The sequence below is a fragment of the Eschscholzia californica genome, unplaced genomic scaffold (genome assembly GCF_041429995.1).
Source record: "Eschscholzia californica isolate CP2 unplaced genomic scaffold, dmEscCali1.0.p SCAF_1, whole genome shotgun sequence".
Classification (NCBI taxonomy): Eukaryota; Viridiplantae; Streptophyta; class Magnoliopsida; order Ranunculales; family Papaveraceae; genus Eschscholzia; species Eschscholzia californica.
This window is the reverse complement of record NW_028238198.1, coordinates 45,943,935-45,961,985: the sequence shown is the minus strand read 5'-3', so window position 1 is coordinate 45,961,985 and position 18,051 is coordinate 45,943,935.

The window sequence follows — 18,051 nt, the reverse complement described above, 5'->3', positions numbered from 1 at the left end:
ACCTCGACAATAACCACCTCGTAGCTCCACCACCACCACCACAGTACCTCCACCACCACCACCACCATACCTTCACCGCCAGCACCACCACCACCATACCTCCATCATTACCACCTATATATCTTATCCACCACCTTTACTACCATCACCATACCACCACCACCACAACTCTGTCAATATCACTCGCATACCTTATCCACCACCACCACCGTACTTCCACCACCACCATACTTCCACCACCAGCGCCACCATCATTCCTCCACCACCATCCATACCTCCACCATAATCCCCACCGCTGCCGCCATCATACCTCTGCACCACCACCATCAAACCTCAACCACCATCACACCCCATAACCATACCTTCATGGCACCACCACTACCACCAATATCACCACTACTTTGTATGCAAGAGTAATCGTTGAAATCATAAACAAATTAAATTAAAATCAAGTAAAATGACTTCTAATTTTTGTTGCCAAACGACAAGACGATAGTGACGTCAAGTTGGTGGAGAACCACCCTTTGATGGCGACAATGGAGAGAAACACTCTAGCAGTAACTAACTTGGCTATCAGAACAAATGTATCAATATAGTCTAAGCCTTCAACCTAAGTATATTCTGTGGCGACAAGATGGGCTTTGTAGCGTTCAATAGAGCCATACAACTTGAATTTGATTTTAGAAGCCCATTTGCAGTCGATTGAGCATTTACCGGGAGGAAGAGGAACAATGGACCATGTCTTGTATGATCCCAAACCAGAGATTTCTTTGGCCATAGCTTCCCGCCAAAAGAAAAATTTCATCGCTTAAGCTAATGATGTACGTTCAACTATGGAGGTAACAGATGGGAGAAAGGTTTGATGAGACGTAGAAAAAGAATTAATGGAGAAATAATCCTCAAGGGGTATTTGACGAAGGTAGAGGGAGTGGAAGGGAAGAAGTCCTTTAAGTGGGTCGGTGGACGACGATGACATTGAGCACGAGTCGGCCGGTAAGCGGTGTCAGAGTGGACGGGAGACTGATCGTCAGCCAAGAGGAGGATTTCTATCTGAACCAAGGGAGAAGGATCGGGTTGTGCTATAGGCACACCCGTAGGAGGGGGCAAGGATGGAGGTGCTGGAGGCACCTCCTGTGTTGGTCCAATAGATGGTGAGGTTAGGGGCACTATCGTTAGTGTATCCGAATTATGTTCAACGACTGGGGCTGGAAAATTAGAAGTGTCATCATCCGGAATGGAGAGAAACGAAGTAGGAGATTGAAAAGAAGGTGGGAGAGAGGAAATCGACTTAGCCATGAGAAACTGAGTTTCATAGAACATAACACCGCGAGAAGTAAAAATATGACGAGTCTGGAGGTCATAGATACGATAACCCTTTTGACCATTCGGGTAACCAAAAGAAATCCCAGTTGAGGCTAGGGGATCCATAACACCCGAATGTGTGACAGATCGGGTGGAGAGCCCAATAAGACTTCATGGACGGGACAACCCATTGAGAATTGGGGTAGGCAGTTTATTGATGAGATAAACTATAGATAAAACACATTCTCCCCAAAAGGAGAGAGGGAGATGGGCTTGAAAGAGGAGGAAACGAGCCACCTCAAGAATGTGGCGGTGCTTTCTTTCAACCACCCCATTTTGCTGGGGTGTGTGTACAACTGCGCTGGTGAATAACTCCTTTATCAAGGAACCCAAGTTGTAAAACATTATTCAAAAATTCGGTTCCATTATCTGAGCCAAATACTTTTATGCTAAAATTAAATTGTGTAGAGGCATGATGGAAAAAGTTAGTAATTAATATAATAGTGTCTGATTTAGAACTCATAAGAAATATCCACGTACAACGAGAAAAGTCATCGACAAGGGTTAGAAAGTAACGACATCCGGTAGTAGAGGGTACCGGAAAATGACCCCAAGCATCGGCGTGAATCAATTTAAAAGAATGAGAGGAAGAAGAAACATGAGATGGAAAAGGTAAACGTGACTTCTTAGAAGGACGACAAACATCTCACGGTTCTTATTATTAATTAAAATAGAGTTCATACAAGGATGTCTAGAAATAAAAAACTTAAGACGAGACAATGATGGGCCAAGGCGCCAATGCCATAAATTTTACGAAACATTACTAGGACTATCATTAACTCAACTAGTAACTAGATAAACTTGACGCTCTGTGAGAAGGAAATAGATATCATCATGAAGACTACCATGCCCGATCATCCTCCTCGTTGTTCAGTCACCAATACTTGCAACTAAATAAAAATAAATAGGAATGACATAACTCGAATGTCAGCTCAATAAGATACCTAGACATCCTGAAAGACACAAGATTCAGAGTCAAATAAAACAATGCAACAAAGAGATTTAGAGATTTGGGAGATTGAGATAAGATTAATGTTAAAGAGAAGAAGAGAATGTACCCGTGATGTTTACGTGTGAGGTGTCGATAGAAGGAGTGCTAGGCGGTTTCTTCTGTTGATCCAAAAGAGCTAAAGACGACTTATATTGTTCGACGGTGAGAGACGATGTTAAAGGACCGGCAGTGTTGTACGGGTCTTGAACCGAAGCGGCTAACTGGTCTAGCCGATTGCGGTTTCGTGAGCGAGCGCCGGTTTGAGGGGGATAGTCATGGAGTTGATAGCAAGTCAATATGTGATGCCCATGAGTCTTACAATGATCACAATGTGGTCGTGGACTCTTTGGACGTGGCTTATCCGTTTGGTTAGAGGGATGTCGATCATTGACGTGTGAACCAACGACAAGAGTAGCAACTTCATTGTTGATAGTGGTTGAGTAGATTAAGCTTTGGTGCACTTCTTCTAGCTTAACAAGAGAATGAATGCGAAGGATGAAGAGGAAAGGGTCTATTAATTAATAAGAATTGGGTTCAAATATTCGAAACCGGTCATCAAGACCTTGAAGCAATTCCATTTCTTTATCTTGATTAGTGCAATCAAGAAGAGACATGCCATTTTCGCAAATACATGGTTCTTTAATCGTCAAATAATTTAATTGGTCTTGAAGATCCTTGAGATTAGTGAAATATTTGGAGATGCCAGAACCATCCTGCTTAAGGGAAGAAATAGGTCGTTTGAGTTGAAAAACCTTCGGGAGCATTAGTCTGGTAGAAGCGATCATGGAGATTTTTCCAGACATTAGATGCATTATCATCATAGAATTGATGAACGAAGAGAAGGATCGACTCAGTTGATAAGCCAATTAGAGACTAAGTCGTTACAACGCCCCTATAGATGCAACTCATTGAGATCAGTAGGTTTTGAGATTGTTCCATCAACAAAACCTAGTTTATCCTTAACTCGAAGAGCCGTGATCATTTCTCGAGACCATGAGGATTAGTTATCGCAAGTTAGAAGTGGTATGATTAAAATAGTGATGGGAGAATCTGAATTATGAACATCGAATGGACAACCAAGATTAGGAAAAGAAGTAGTAACAGTTTCGGAAGAGAATTCGTGAGAAGTCATAGCTATGAAATTCTTTTTGGCTCTTATACCATTTGAAGAGGGACGAATCTTTTGATAATAAAATAGAGAGAGGGTAATAAGTGAGACTGAGAGACAGTGAGGGAAATCGAGAGAGAGAGAGAGAGATCAAGTACAAAGAGAAGGTAGAGATAGTTGATGAATTAGTGCTCTCTGTATTTGTAATTAATTATAATGTACATATGTGATGTATATATATATATATATAAGGATACAAAGGCTTTAGGGTTTCCTTATCAAGAGATACAATATCTAAACTAAATTGTACAACAAATATCTTCGTATTATCTGCATGGACCGAGTCCACTCGGTTGGCCGAGTGGAAGTGGGTCGGTGACTCCTAATGGGGAAACCTAGTTGGGTTTCTCTCACCTAGTCGGAGGGGGAGTTTCTTGGGTTTTCCTTCTAGTGGGAAAGATCAAAGAAAACTAACAATTTGGAAAAAGTTGTTCTTGAAGAAAACTCAAACCCGAAGGAGGCTACCTATAGTGGAAGAAAAAGATCAAGGGCTCTTCTCGGCAAAAGTGAATATTAAAGACAAGAATAAAGTTGCCTTGAAAACATACCAAGTCACAACGACTGGGCGTCAAATCGCGGCAGAAAGACTGACCAAGTAAGACGAGAATTAATGGGACTTAATAAGACTCAACCACTCATCCAACCAGAAGAGACCACTTACCCCACGCATGGCAGCAAAGGTACCGTGGTCATTTACCCAAAAAGATCAACGCCGAAAATGCGTGATCAGTAGATCAAATGTGTGACGTCATAAAATTAAGCGAAAAAGTGGAAATTTGCTTCCCAAGGAACGAAGTTAAAACATATCACGTGTAAAGCTACACGTCGACAAACTCTTCAGAATTCACAACTAAGGCTAGTCTAGCGAGACATTCCCAACAAATGAAAACCTCGGGAGTTCGGTCACATGGAGGTTAGCTTAGGTTAAAAACAACCCCAGAACACGGAGCTCCGGAAATTGAATACGCAAAGGACGACCAAACTCCACGAACATGCAACTCTTGTCCAGGTATATATATCTATTTAACGCTTAAAACTTCAGAGTACTTCTACTCTTTAGTTTCTTTACTTTCAACTAAAAAGTGACAGAACTCGCGATGATACATAAAATGGTCAACCATTGACTGACGTCAAGAAGTACGTAATAGACCAAAAGACCAACGGATCAACCCGTCTTAAGGCAACTGGACCACTGGGCCCAAAAAGATCTGTCACCTTAGCCCAAAATCGGGAGGTCGGCAAGACTAGGTAGGGAGCTCCAACTCTGTTTTGCCTAAAACACAACTAGGTTTGCCTTGGGAGCAAGAAGCATAGGGGGTTCACGTAACCAAGGCCCCATGCCTTACGCCCTAAACATGGGAAAGCAGAAGCGCGCCACACGCTTGTCGACTTTATCCTGCATCTTCCTAAAGATCTCAGTCGGCTACGTTACTAAGTGTTTAATTAACTTAGGCTTCAAGAGTCTCAATAAAGGAAACATCTCCTAGAATATCTATCAAATCGGCAGGATATCTACCAAGTATCCTTGAACAAACGAACTTCTAATTATCCTAGATACGAGATAAACTCAAAAAGAAACCCTAAATCTCCTAACTACCCTAAAACTAGTCTTAATCCCGAACGGTGGATCAAAACCGCTTCATCTAGACCATCTATCACAGTCCGTCCTAAGAAGCCTATAGAAGGGCATCACATCACATTCACAAAGGTAAGCTCATTACGTTTCTCAATGATCAATCAATACTCAATACTTTAACTACAAAGAGCAATCTGACTGTCTTGAGCATCAGAGAGGTTTTCGAACTCTTTGCAAGTTTTCCCCTGGTTTCCAAGAGCAGGAGTGGGAGCTAAAAGGAGCAATATCATCCACCCACACGGGATATTATTTACTCAGACAGACGATCCAACATCAAAGTCTCTTTTCCTAACTGATAACAGAGATTGCCATTTTTTGACATCAACACCCAAACTGAATGGTTATTGGTTGTGTAATACGAATGGAAAATCAAAGAAGTTTTTATAAGGAAAGATATCACTTTTGATGAGTTAGCCATGGTAACTCAGAAAGAGAAAGTAACGACTGTTGATGCTCAGGAGAGTATTGGCAAATAGGTGGAGCAAGAAGATCATGGGGAATATGTGGAGTTTAAGATAGACACTCAGGATTAGGTCATCCCTTAGATAGATGAGCAAGAAGAGGAAAATGACCCGGAAGAAGAGGGTCATTACAGTCTTGCGGAGAATGATGGAATCAGAGAGATTCGACCAGTGGAAAGTGTCTGGAATGGCAGATATGGTTGCATTTGCACGTAGTGTGGAGGAAAACATAAATGAGGGTGAGCCATGCACCCATGAAGAAGCTACGATGGGTGATACGTCGAGGCAATGGTCTTTTGCCATGAATGAAGAAACAAATTCTCTTAATAAGACCTGGGAGTCGAGAATTGAACCTTAAGGGTAAGAAGATTGTTGGGAGCAAATTTATTTTCAAGAAGAAGAAGGGAATCCCTAGAGTAGATGATGCACGATACAAAACACAGTTATTAGCCCAAGAGTTTACACAAGGAGAAGGGATAGACTTCAGTAAGGTATTTTCTCTGGTTTGTTAACATAACTTTATTAAAGTGTTACTTGCTATGGCTGATTTATATGATTTCGAATTGGAGTAGCTTGATGTTAAAACTGCGTTCTTATATGGTGAGTTGGATGAACAAATCTATATGCTTCAACTAGAGGGGTTTGAGATTCTTGGAAAGGAAAACCATGTGTGTTTGCTAAAGAAATCCTTGTGTGGATTAAAACAGTCCCGGAGGATGTGGTGTAAGTGTTAGATACTATGGTTAACAACAGTTACGACAGAAGCAAATATAATGGTTGTGTGTATTACAAGAAATTATCAGATGGTTCTTATGTGTATCTACTCCTATATATGGATGACATTTTGATAACTTGCAAGGATATGTCAAAAATCTATATGTTGAAGGATCAGTTAAGGGGTAAGTTTGAGATGAAAGACTTGGGTGCCTCAAGAATGATATTGGGTATGGAGATACGGAGAGACAAATCTGCTGGAAATTTATTTTGTCTCAGAAAGACATACACTGAGAAGGTGTTGGAATGATTTAGAATGAGTGAGGCAAAGCCTGTTAGTACTCTGATGTGACACTAAAATGTCACATTTGGAGAGCCTAACTTAGACTAATTATTCCTTTTCAAGTGTTATCAATAATATTTTATGTGTTTTTCATGTTAGGTACCTATTTTGGAGTTAGACATGAAAATCGGAATAAAGGGAACAAATTGTCACTATCATTTCATGTGCCGAAAACGAGAGAAAATGACTTCAAGAAAATCAAATTACAAGTGGAGGCAATGACGAGTCCGACGGTGAAAACGGAAGTCAATTCCGAGTTCGGACGGAAAAGATATGAAAGAAAGAAGCCAAGGTCTTTATTTGAAGGCACTCTCCTTTGTTTCTAATTTGAAGTCAAGTCAAGCCCAAAGACAAGCCAAAAGCCCACAAAGAAAAAGAAGAAGAAAGGAAGATGTAGAAATTTTATGGGCACCCTTCTTTATGGTCCAAGTCAAAATAGCCTTATGGGTTTGACTAAGTCAAGGGACCCTAGGGTTTGAGTAGGAAACACAAGTTGGGGGTCAAGGTCACTATTCATCTTCTTCTTCATTCATCTTCTAGCTTGGGAAAGAAGCAAGAGAGAGAGAAAAGAGGGCTAGGAACTCTAGGGTTTTTGAGAACTTGAAGGTTGAAGAGAAAAGAGAGAAGAAAGGAGGAAGATCTTAGGGCTGCAGCACAGCACAAGGGATGCGGGAGCTGCAGCACAGCACAAGGGATCGGAACAGCAGCTGTTCCGAGTACGAACAGCAGCTCGGGCTGCAATCAAGGGCAGCAGATCGGACGCCAAGAGGAGCAGCTCGGGCTGCAAGCTTTCTAGCTCGGGCTGCAGCTGCTAGCACACGGGACAGCACCAGACGCGCACCTCCATGCTCGGGAAAAGCTTCTTTTGGCCCGGATCCAAGCTTTTTGGCCGGAACTTCATCTTTTTGGCCGGATCTTGAAGCTTCTTTGGCCGGAATTATCTAGGGTTTCCGGCCACTATCTTGGTCCGAAATCTTAGGGCTTTTACTCCCCATCATCTTGGCTAGCTTCCCATGTAGTTTGATTTAGTTTTGGACTTGAAATCTTCTAGAGAGAGAAAGCTAGGGTTAGCTCTAATGGAGGTTGTGTTCTAAATGGAGAAGATGATGGTGATCGCTATAGGGAACCCAGAAAATTGCTAAGGGGAGATCGGCTGCAACTAAAAGCTCATATTTTCCGACGATCTTAGCCCCGAACCACATCGAAAAAGGGGGATTCTCTCATCATTTTCTTTCCATTTCTTATTCAATCACCATGTTTAGCTAACTTTAGTGTATCGATTATATGAGATGAAATGTGATGAATTCGTGATTATGTTTAATATGATTTGATGTTTTGATTATGAATTGATGTTCATTTAATTCGATTATCGTTTTGATCGTATTTTCATGTGTCTTGTCAAGCACTTCGCATATTTTCATGTGTCTTGTCATGCACTTCATATAGTTAGGCGACTAGACAACACTTTCGTTGACTCGGGATTAACCGATTATGATGTTTGTTTGACTAAGTATGATCTCCGAATATACGTAGTGCTTATAGACATCACCTTAGGAGTCGAACATCGATTATACTTTGAAACATTAGATTGGACTACACATAGTCGTAGATTTATCATTATGGATTCCCGGACTTCGACACCTCTCTCGCTTATTTGTTGCCCGAATCGAGTCTTACCGTGTAGCGCCCCAAATCCCAAATCTCAAGCTAACCGCCTTGAAATCGAAGATTTGAGACCTTCAAATTAGATCCACGAGCAACACCTACCATGAGTGCACAATACCTGAAAAACAAAATAGCTGAGTTAAAACCCAACTGCAGTAGATTTCCTCAAACCTAAGTCTTGGGTAGGCAAGCTCAATCCCCAATCAAGGAAGCATTGCGTTCATATTCGTTATTGGCATTATCTGAAATTTAACGGTGAATACTAACATAATATATCAGATTAATCCAATCCCTCTCGAAACTAATAATTTATGTCCTTTGATTAATTATTAGGTTTTCCGGTTCTCGTATTTTAATCTAATACTAACCCTGATAGTACAACGATTTTTCCCTTTTTTTTTCAGCAGATAGAAAATATCATGCCTTTAACTAAGGTAAACCTTTATAGCCACAAACTTGATATGTACGTCGACAAACACATTATGTCGAAAGACACAATCATCAAACTCTCGTTCAGATATCTCAGACCAATACACAACAAACATTGACTCTTATCAAGAATTACAAACAAGCTCACCAAACAATTCAAGTGAACAACACATGACAAGTTAGAAGGGATGATGCTCATAGTAGATCCTCACGTGGATCGCAATCTCAAATAAGCAAATAAAAATAATAATTAACAAACATAGACTCACCACTAGAAAGTATCTACCTAGGAGATACATTGCCTAAAGAACAGAAACCATGTGAATTATCTCAATAAATTCGTCCATCGGAGACTGTTCTGATACCTTGTACGAAAACAATCATAACTTCTCATTTGAAAATCGGATTAACAAACCGTTTGAACTAATAAAAATTAGACGAACCAATCTTTCCAACTTTATAAGAACCACACATAGATTCATTATATATCTACACCAGATTCAATTTTAATATAAACCGACGCGCAGTAGACACTGTTCTGGCACCTTGTACGAAAACTATCGTAACTCTTCACTCGGAAATCATATTAACAAACCGTTTGAACTAATATAAAGTAGACGAAGAGACCTTTCTAACCAAATAAAATTTACACTTATATTCATTATAAATATACACCAGATTCAATTTTAATATAAACTGACGTGCAGTAGACACTGTTCTGACACCTTGTACGAAAACTATCGTAACTCTTCACTCGGAACTCGGATTAACGAACCAATTGAACTACTAGAAATTAGACAAACAGACCTTTCCAAACATATAAGAATCACACAGATATTCGTCATATATCAATACCAGATGTAAGTTGAATTTAGACCGAAATACTGTCCTCTCTATATGTTTTATGAAGTTCTAGATAAAACTAGTCTCTAAGTCATTTAATCGTTATTTCATGTGATTAACAATACTATACCTATCATGGAATAAATTGAAAGAGCCTAAAAAAATAGTAGGAGATAGGAAATCTACCTCTTTTCGCCTTAGATGACTTTAAGACCACAACCATGGCTTGTTCTCTCACTAGAGAACTCAATTTCCATCATTTTCTTCTTTATTCCGCCTTCCTTCACTAAGGAGCGGCTGCACCCTCTTTCTTTTCTATAGGGTTTCCTCAAAAGTGAAGAGAAATAGGGTTTTTAAACCCACTAGTATTTCATCTAAACAAAACTGACCTAGACTTTTATTATTTACGCCCAATTTGGTATATCAAGAAAATAGGGGTGTTACAATCTTCCACCCTAAAAAGAGGATTTCGTCCTCGAAATCAAACATACCACAATCACAAACAATATGCAATCAAGTGTAGCAAATGCTAGAACATAAATGTTATACAAGCACAAGAAATACAACACAACTGAAGTCAACCTGTTACACGGTTGAAAAGATTCATACAATACAACTTCCCTTTTGGAGGGGCATAACCAATTTTTGAGGTCCACAAGATAGCTTCACTTAGCATCCGTGTTTGCATCGACTTAAACCTCTCAATAAACCATTGATACCTCCCAAAGAGGGGATCCGTGCAACATGAGCACTTTACATATGAGCAGGAGGCGAGCCAACCTCTAGTTGGTAAATTACTTCTCAAACTAGAAGTATGTGGTCCACAAGAATGAACTTGTGTTTGCATCGATCATCCTGTCGAGTCAACCACCTATGGATTACAACTGTCAATCCATATTAGAACCCAAGCCCCTGGTCCACTAGGTTGTCCAATATCACATTGACAAACCCGTGTTTGCAATCGACCCACATGTCGAGCCAACCAGTCTTAGTTCAATTTATTACTTCTCAAACTAGAAGTATGTGGTCCACAATAATGAACTTGTGTTTGCATCGATCATCCTGTCGAGCCAACCACCGATCACTTATGGATTATAATCGTCAATCCATATTAGAACTCAAGCCCCTGGTCCACTGGGTTGTCCAATATCAAATTGACAAGCCCGTGTTTGCAATCGACCCACATGTCGAGCCAACCTGTCTTAGTTCAATCCATTAACGAAACTCAAGATCATGGTCCACCAAGTTATCCAATATCGCATTAGTAACTAGTGTTTGCAATCGACCCACATGTCGAGCCAACCATTCTTGGTTCAATCCAATAAGTAGAACTTAAAATCAAGGTCCACGAGGTTGTCCACTATCACGACAACAAATTCGTGTTTGCATCGACCCACATGTCGAGCCAACCATTCTCAGTTAACATTTTCTCATCGAAACAAATTTTTAAGTTGATTCATAATCAACCGATACACTATCACACAACACACATTCAAACAACCCAAAACCCCATAAAAGTAGGGATTTTCAGTACCCTCATGTATATCATAAATATATGTATTGCTACAATCACAATCACATACCTTAGGTTTGACATCACGGTCAAATAAGACATTTACTCGCACGCATCACAAACAAAAAGTACATCACATCAATAGCCATTATCCTTCCCATGGAAAATTTCCAATCACAATTTAGATTCCGAAAACACAAAGACAACTTCTTTCAAGTTTTCACAAGAAAGCAATTCCAAAAGCACATTCTAGATTCAACCAGTTGTACAAGACACTAATTAAAGTGTTCATAACAGTGACGTGTCTAACGACGACAATCAAACCCACAATACAACCCTAGGACCACTAAACCTAGAGCTCTGATACCACTTTGTAGCGCCGCAAATCCCAAATCTCAAGCTAACCGCCTTGAAATCGAAGATTTGAGACCTTCAAATTGGATCCACGAGCAACACCTACCATGAGTGCACAATACCCGAAAAACAAAATAGCTGAGTTAAAACTCAACTGCAGTAGATTTCCTTAAACCTAAGTCTCGGGTAGGCAAGCTCAATCCCCAATCAAGGAAGCATTGCGTTCATATTCGTTATTGGCATTATCTGAAATTTAACGGTGAATACTAACATAATATATCAGATTAATCCAATCCCTCTCGAAACTAATAATTTATGTCCTTTGATTAATTATTAGGTTTTCCGGTTCTCGTATTTTAATCTAATACTAACCCTGATAGTACAACGATCTTTCCCTTTTTTTTTCAGCAGATAGAAAATATCACGCCTTTAACTAAGGTAAACCTTTATAGCCACAAACTTGATATGTACGTCGACAAACACATTATGTCGAAAGACACAATCATCAAACTCTCATTCAGATATCTCAGACCAATACACAACAAACATTGACTCTTATCAAGAATTACAAACAAGCTCACCAAACAATTCAAGTCAACAACACATGACAAATTAGAAGGGATGATGCTCATAGTAGATCCTCACGTGAATCGCAATCTCAAATAAGCAAATAAAAATAATAATTAACAAACATAGACTCACCGCTAGAAAGTATCTACCTAGGAGATACATTGCCTAAAGAACAGAAACCATGTGAATTATCTCAATAAATTCGTCCATCGGAGACTATTCTGATACCTTGTACGAAAACAATCATAACTTCTCACTTGAAAATCGGATCAACAAACCGTTTGAACTAATAAAAAGTAGACGAACAAACCTTTCCAACCTTATAAGAACCACACATAGATTCATTATATATCTACACCAGATTCAATTTTAATATAAACCGACGTGGAGTAGACACTGTTCTGACACCTTGTACGAAAACTATCGTAACTCTTCACTCGGAACTCGGATTAACGAACCGTTTGAACTACTAGAAATTAGACAAACAGACCTTTCCAAACATATAAGAATCACAGTGAGATTCGTCATATATCAATACCAGATGTAAGTTGAATTTAGACCGAAATACTGTCCTCTCTATATGTTTTATGAAGTTCTAGATAAAACTAGTCTCTAAGCGATTTAATCGTTATTTCATGTGATTAACAATACTATACCTATCATGGAATAAATTGAAGGAGCCTACAAAAACAGTAGGAGATAGGAAATCTACCTCTTTTCGCCTTAGATGACTTTAAGACCACAACCATGGCTTGTTCTCTCACTAGAGAACTCAATTTCTATCACTTTTCTTCTTTATTCCTCCTTCCTTCACTAAGGAGCGGCTGCACCCTCTTTCTTTTCTATAGGGTTTCCTCAAAAGTGAAGAGAAATAGGGTTTTTAAACCCACCAGTATTTCATCTAAACAAAACTGACCTAGACTTTTATTATTTACGCCCAATTTGGTATATCAAGAAAATAGGGGTGTTACATACCGTCTCCCGACTCTTGTTCCTCCGACACTTCTCTCGCATCTCTTTCACCCGTTACTTTGATTATTTAGTTTAGCTTTACTTGCTTTCTTCTCTTATTACTTATTTATATTAAAAACCCCTCATTTATCTTTGTTTCCTTTCCTATTTAGTCTAAGTTACCATTTGACACATAGACCGGGGGATAAGACCCTTCGACATCCAAACTACCTTCCTATCCTTGGATCGACTCCGGTTTTACCGGTTACTACTTGATACCTCCGCTTGGGTGTGCAACCTTTTCGGGTGCATCATACTCCACTGGCATCATACTTCAAGCCTTCAAGTGAACTGTCACAAAAAACTAATGAGGAAACGGAGTATACGTGTCGGACGCTTTGCCAGCTGCAGTGGGTAGCGTTATGTATATTATGGTTTGCCCAAGGCCAAATATTGCAAATGCCATTAGTGTAGTCAGCAGATACATGGGCAGATGCAGGAAATGTCATTGACAAGCTATGAAATGGATACTGCGTTATCTGGGCGGCACTGTGATGTGACATGAAAATGTCACATTTGAAGCGCCTTACTTAGACTAATTAATCTGTTTCCAGTATTATTTATAATAGCTTATGTGTTTTCTTGTTAGGTGCCTTACATAGAGCTAGACATGTAAGTCGGAATAAAAAGAGCAAACTATCATTTTTCATCTCATGCGACCGAAGCTGGCAGCCAAGGGTATTTTGGTCATTACGTAATAAGGTTACTTTGGTCATTTTTGTAAGAATCAGTGTTCTAATGACAACTAGAGTACATGTTGAATCCGACGTCGAAAAAGAAAGTCGCATCAGAGTTCAGATGAGCAAGTTATCGAGGAAAAAAGCCGAGGTACATTTCGTCCCTTTCAAGAGATTTTAAATGTAGAGACAAATGATGAAGGCACCCCTTGGGGTTAAAATGAAATCTAAAGCCCAAACCCAATAACCCAAGGAAGAACAAGAACAAAGAAGGATTTTGTGAGAACCCATCTTTATGGGTCCAAGTCAACAAAGTCTAAATAAGTTGACAAAGTCATGGGACCTAAGGTTTTAGTTGTGAAAAGAAAAAGAGAAAGAAAAATAAAACAACAATTATGTGGGAGGATTTTGAGAAAGAGAGAGATCTTAACCTAAGGATTTCTAAAGTTTGAAGTTCTTGAAGAAAGCTGAAGAGAGAAAACCAGAGAAGGAAGAAGGGGGAGAAAGTCGGCAAAGCTTGGGCGGCCACCATAAGGCCGGCCAGAGCTAGGCTGGCACAGGATGGCCTAAAAAGTTACCCTAAAAGATGTCCACCCGCAAGTATACGGGCATCAAGTAATAACCCGGTAAGACCTGGATCGATCTACAGAGACTAGTTAAAATCTATTCTACCCTAAAACTAGCAAATAAGAATTTTGGTTTTGAATTGATAAGAAAGATAATTATAAAAAATGAAACTTAAATCGAACTAGATTAGGATGGAGGAGTCTAGGATTTAGGAATTCACCACATAAAATCACTTTTAAGAACAAATAATTAGAGAAATCAAATCTCTCCAAGTCCAACCGAACCCTCTTCCTGTTCAGCTAAATATAAGATGCCCCTCATCTTCTAGAATTGTCTGTTTTATAGGTAGAAGAAGAAGAATCAGAACAGTAAAAAAGCAGTCGATCCTCTCTAGATTTCCAGCTACTCTGTTAGAAAGAATATTTCTCAATTAATCTTTCTCTCTGATCATCTCCTGATTCTCTCTCCCTCTCTAAAAGTTTCTATGAGAGAATGAAAGTCGACCAACCCATGTGTTCCGTGAGAAGAAGAAGAAGACCAGGTTCACTCCTCTCTTTAAATTATCCCTCCCATAAAATCTTCTCTCTGAAATCTTCTTCTCTAAATCATTTGTAAAATCTCCTCTGTTCCTCTTTCTAGAGAAAAACTTCCTTTCTTCAGCTTGTGGTTTCTTTTATTTCCATTTCTCTCTTTTTAGATTTATCTCTAAACAGTAGAGAAGGAGAGAACCGAGATGGCAAGGGATTTGAATTCTCATAGATTTGGGAGCAAAATATTCTCTTTTTGCCCCTTCAATCTCTCATCCTTCAATCTCTGTTTCAATTCCACGTTCTCTCTCTCTACAAATATCCATTTTAGAAAGGAAAGGAAAAATGCTAGATTTACAACTTAAAATTTAGAAAATACATCCAGATTGATGTGGCTCCAACATGACATTTTGGAATTTCAAATTCATTAATAAGTAATTTATTGCTTTTACCAATATACCCTCTATTCTCTTATTGCTCTCTAAATCCTTAAATCCTTTAATCACCTATAAATCAAATACAACCAAAGAAAATCTAAAGAAACGAAATCCAGTTTTCATTAAATAATTTAATCCAAAAAACCTATTTTTATAGGAGAAGAATCATAGCTCAAAAGAAAATCCAAATCAAAAGCTATAAACTTCACTACTTCAAAGTTTCCAAAAAATGAAAGAAACTAAGGATAATCTAAAGAAACTTTGTACAAATCATTTCTATGGAAGAAATCATGTATATGTTAGATTTCCAGTTAGACAAAGAAAGAGGAAGTTAGAGAGAGAAAGATAATGAGAGAGAATATGAGCAGGTGTTTTGTAATATTTGATAAGCTTCAAATTAGGGGTTTTCTATTTCTTCTCAAGTAAACACCAAGTATATCCAATTAATTGATTTTTTTCACAAACAAGAAGGTTTTGATGATGAGCGAGTCATTTCAGAACCTTATTTATTTTACAGGAGCTCAGGTTCTGAGAGATATTATGGATTCATTTGAAGGATTTAGAAAGAGAAACAAGAGAAAATAGGGTAGATCAGTAAAAGCAAAAATTACTCATAAAAGCAATTGAAATTCCTAGATGCATATAGGAGCCACATCAATCTGGATGAATTTTCCAGATCTTAAGTTGTAAATCTAGGATTTCTCTTTAGAAAGATAGATTTGTAGAGTAAGAGAAAGAGAAAGAGAAAGAATGAGAAATTCCACGATTCTGGCGTTTGGATTTTGGTTGTTAAGTGAGGATGGTTCGGTGTATCTCGGCTGCGTGAATTCTGTAAACCACGCTCATCAAACAAAGCCATGCGCCTGTTTAGATTTGTGCCTGATCTGTGGTACCTCGCTCACTAATGCACGGTAGTCTCTTACTGGCGGATGTACTGGATCGCAGGCTCTAACAGACTCCTACAAACATTCTCGTTGCCCGAGCTTGAAGAAGCCGCCCCACGTGTCATCTAGCCAATTTGGTCAACCACCTTTGACTCCAATCTTTGACTTGGATGAACTTTCTCATCTGGACTCAGATTTGACTTTCGTTTTCGCCCATGAGTTTGTCTTGCACTCTACCTTTTTAACTGAGCACCAATGTTGACCAAAATTACCAAATTTTCTTATCACCGAATGACCAAAATGCCCTTATTATGTCTTTCTCCCAATTTTATCCGTTTTTCGTGCTCAACTCATTTGAACGCCCCTGAGTAAGAGAAACAAATAATTCATCAAAGTAACTGCTCGAAATGGACTAATTAGCCCAAGTTAAGAGATTCAGAAGAGACATTTTCATGTCTCGTCAAAAAGTCACAGCAGCACGGGGCGGCAACAACCAACACGAACGGCATGGCAACAGTATCTTGAAGCTCGGTCGAAACGTGAACTGCTAGAGGCCGCCACAGGAGATCTTAAACGGATCTGACCTTTTGGCCGAACCTACCCATCTTCTTGGTCGGACCTTTAGGCTAATTTCGGTTATGATTTTTGTCAGAAACCTTAGAGTTTTTAGTCTATATATCATTTTCTAGCAACCCATTGTGTTTGATTTGGTTTTTGGCTAAAATTTTATAGAGAGAGAAAGCTTGAGTTATGCTTTCATGGAGTTCGAGTAAAGAATAGAGAAGATGATGTTGATTGCTATGAGGCACTTTATTTTTTTTCTCGGGGGAACCCATTTTGTATTTCTAAATGGAATCCAAAATTTCGCTAAGGGGAGAGCTGTTACACCTTAAAGACTCACATTTTCCGACGATCTTAACCTCTTACCACATCGGAAAGGGGTTTCTCTCATTATCTTTTTGTCATTTATTACTTATTCGTGATGTTTAGCTAACTCCAACGTGTCGTTTACGGGATGCAATTGTGATGAATTTTATGATCATGTATGTTATGATTTAATGTTTTAATTATAAATTGATGTTCATTTATTTCGATTATCGTTTCGTTCATATTTTTATGTATTTTGTCATGCACCTCACATAGTTAATAGATGAAGCCAAGTATTCGACATCGATCATAGTCAAACTCAAAAATTTATGTGTCTTGTCATGCATTTCAATAGTTTTGCGACTATACAACACCCTCGATGACAAATTAGATCGGCCACACATAGTCGTAGGTTTATCATGATGGATTCCCAAATTTCAACACCTCTGTAACTTGTGTGTCTCCCGACTCTTCTCTAAAACTCTCACCCGACACCTCTTGAACTCTCCCGCTTCTATTTAGTTTCTTTCACTTTATTTTCATTTTATTTCATGCCACTATAAAAACCCCATGTTTACCTTGTTCCTTTCTATTTTTAGTCTAAGTTACCTAGTTACATCTAGACTGGTGGATAAGACCTTCCGATATCCAAGTTACCTTCATATCCCTGTGGATCGACCCCGGTCTTGCTGGGTATTACTTGACACCCTTACGCTTGGGTTTGCAATCTTTCGGGTGCATCATACTGCAGATGTTGGTCTGGTTTACGACAGAAGGGTTGACACTTAGGAATCGATAGTTGGATATTTAGATTCAGATTTTTCAGGGGATCTTGATAGGAAGAATATATGGCAGCAACAGAGGCAATGAAGCAGAATATATGGCAGCAACGAGTTATACGTTCACTCTCTGCCTGAGTGCCAATATTTGGATAATAGTGCTACAGTCAGTAGTTGCCTTATCTACAACGAAAGCAGAATATATGGCAGCAACAGAGGCAATGAAAGAGGCAATATGGTTGAGAGGTTTAGT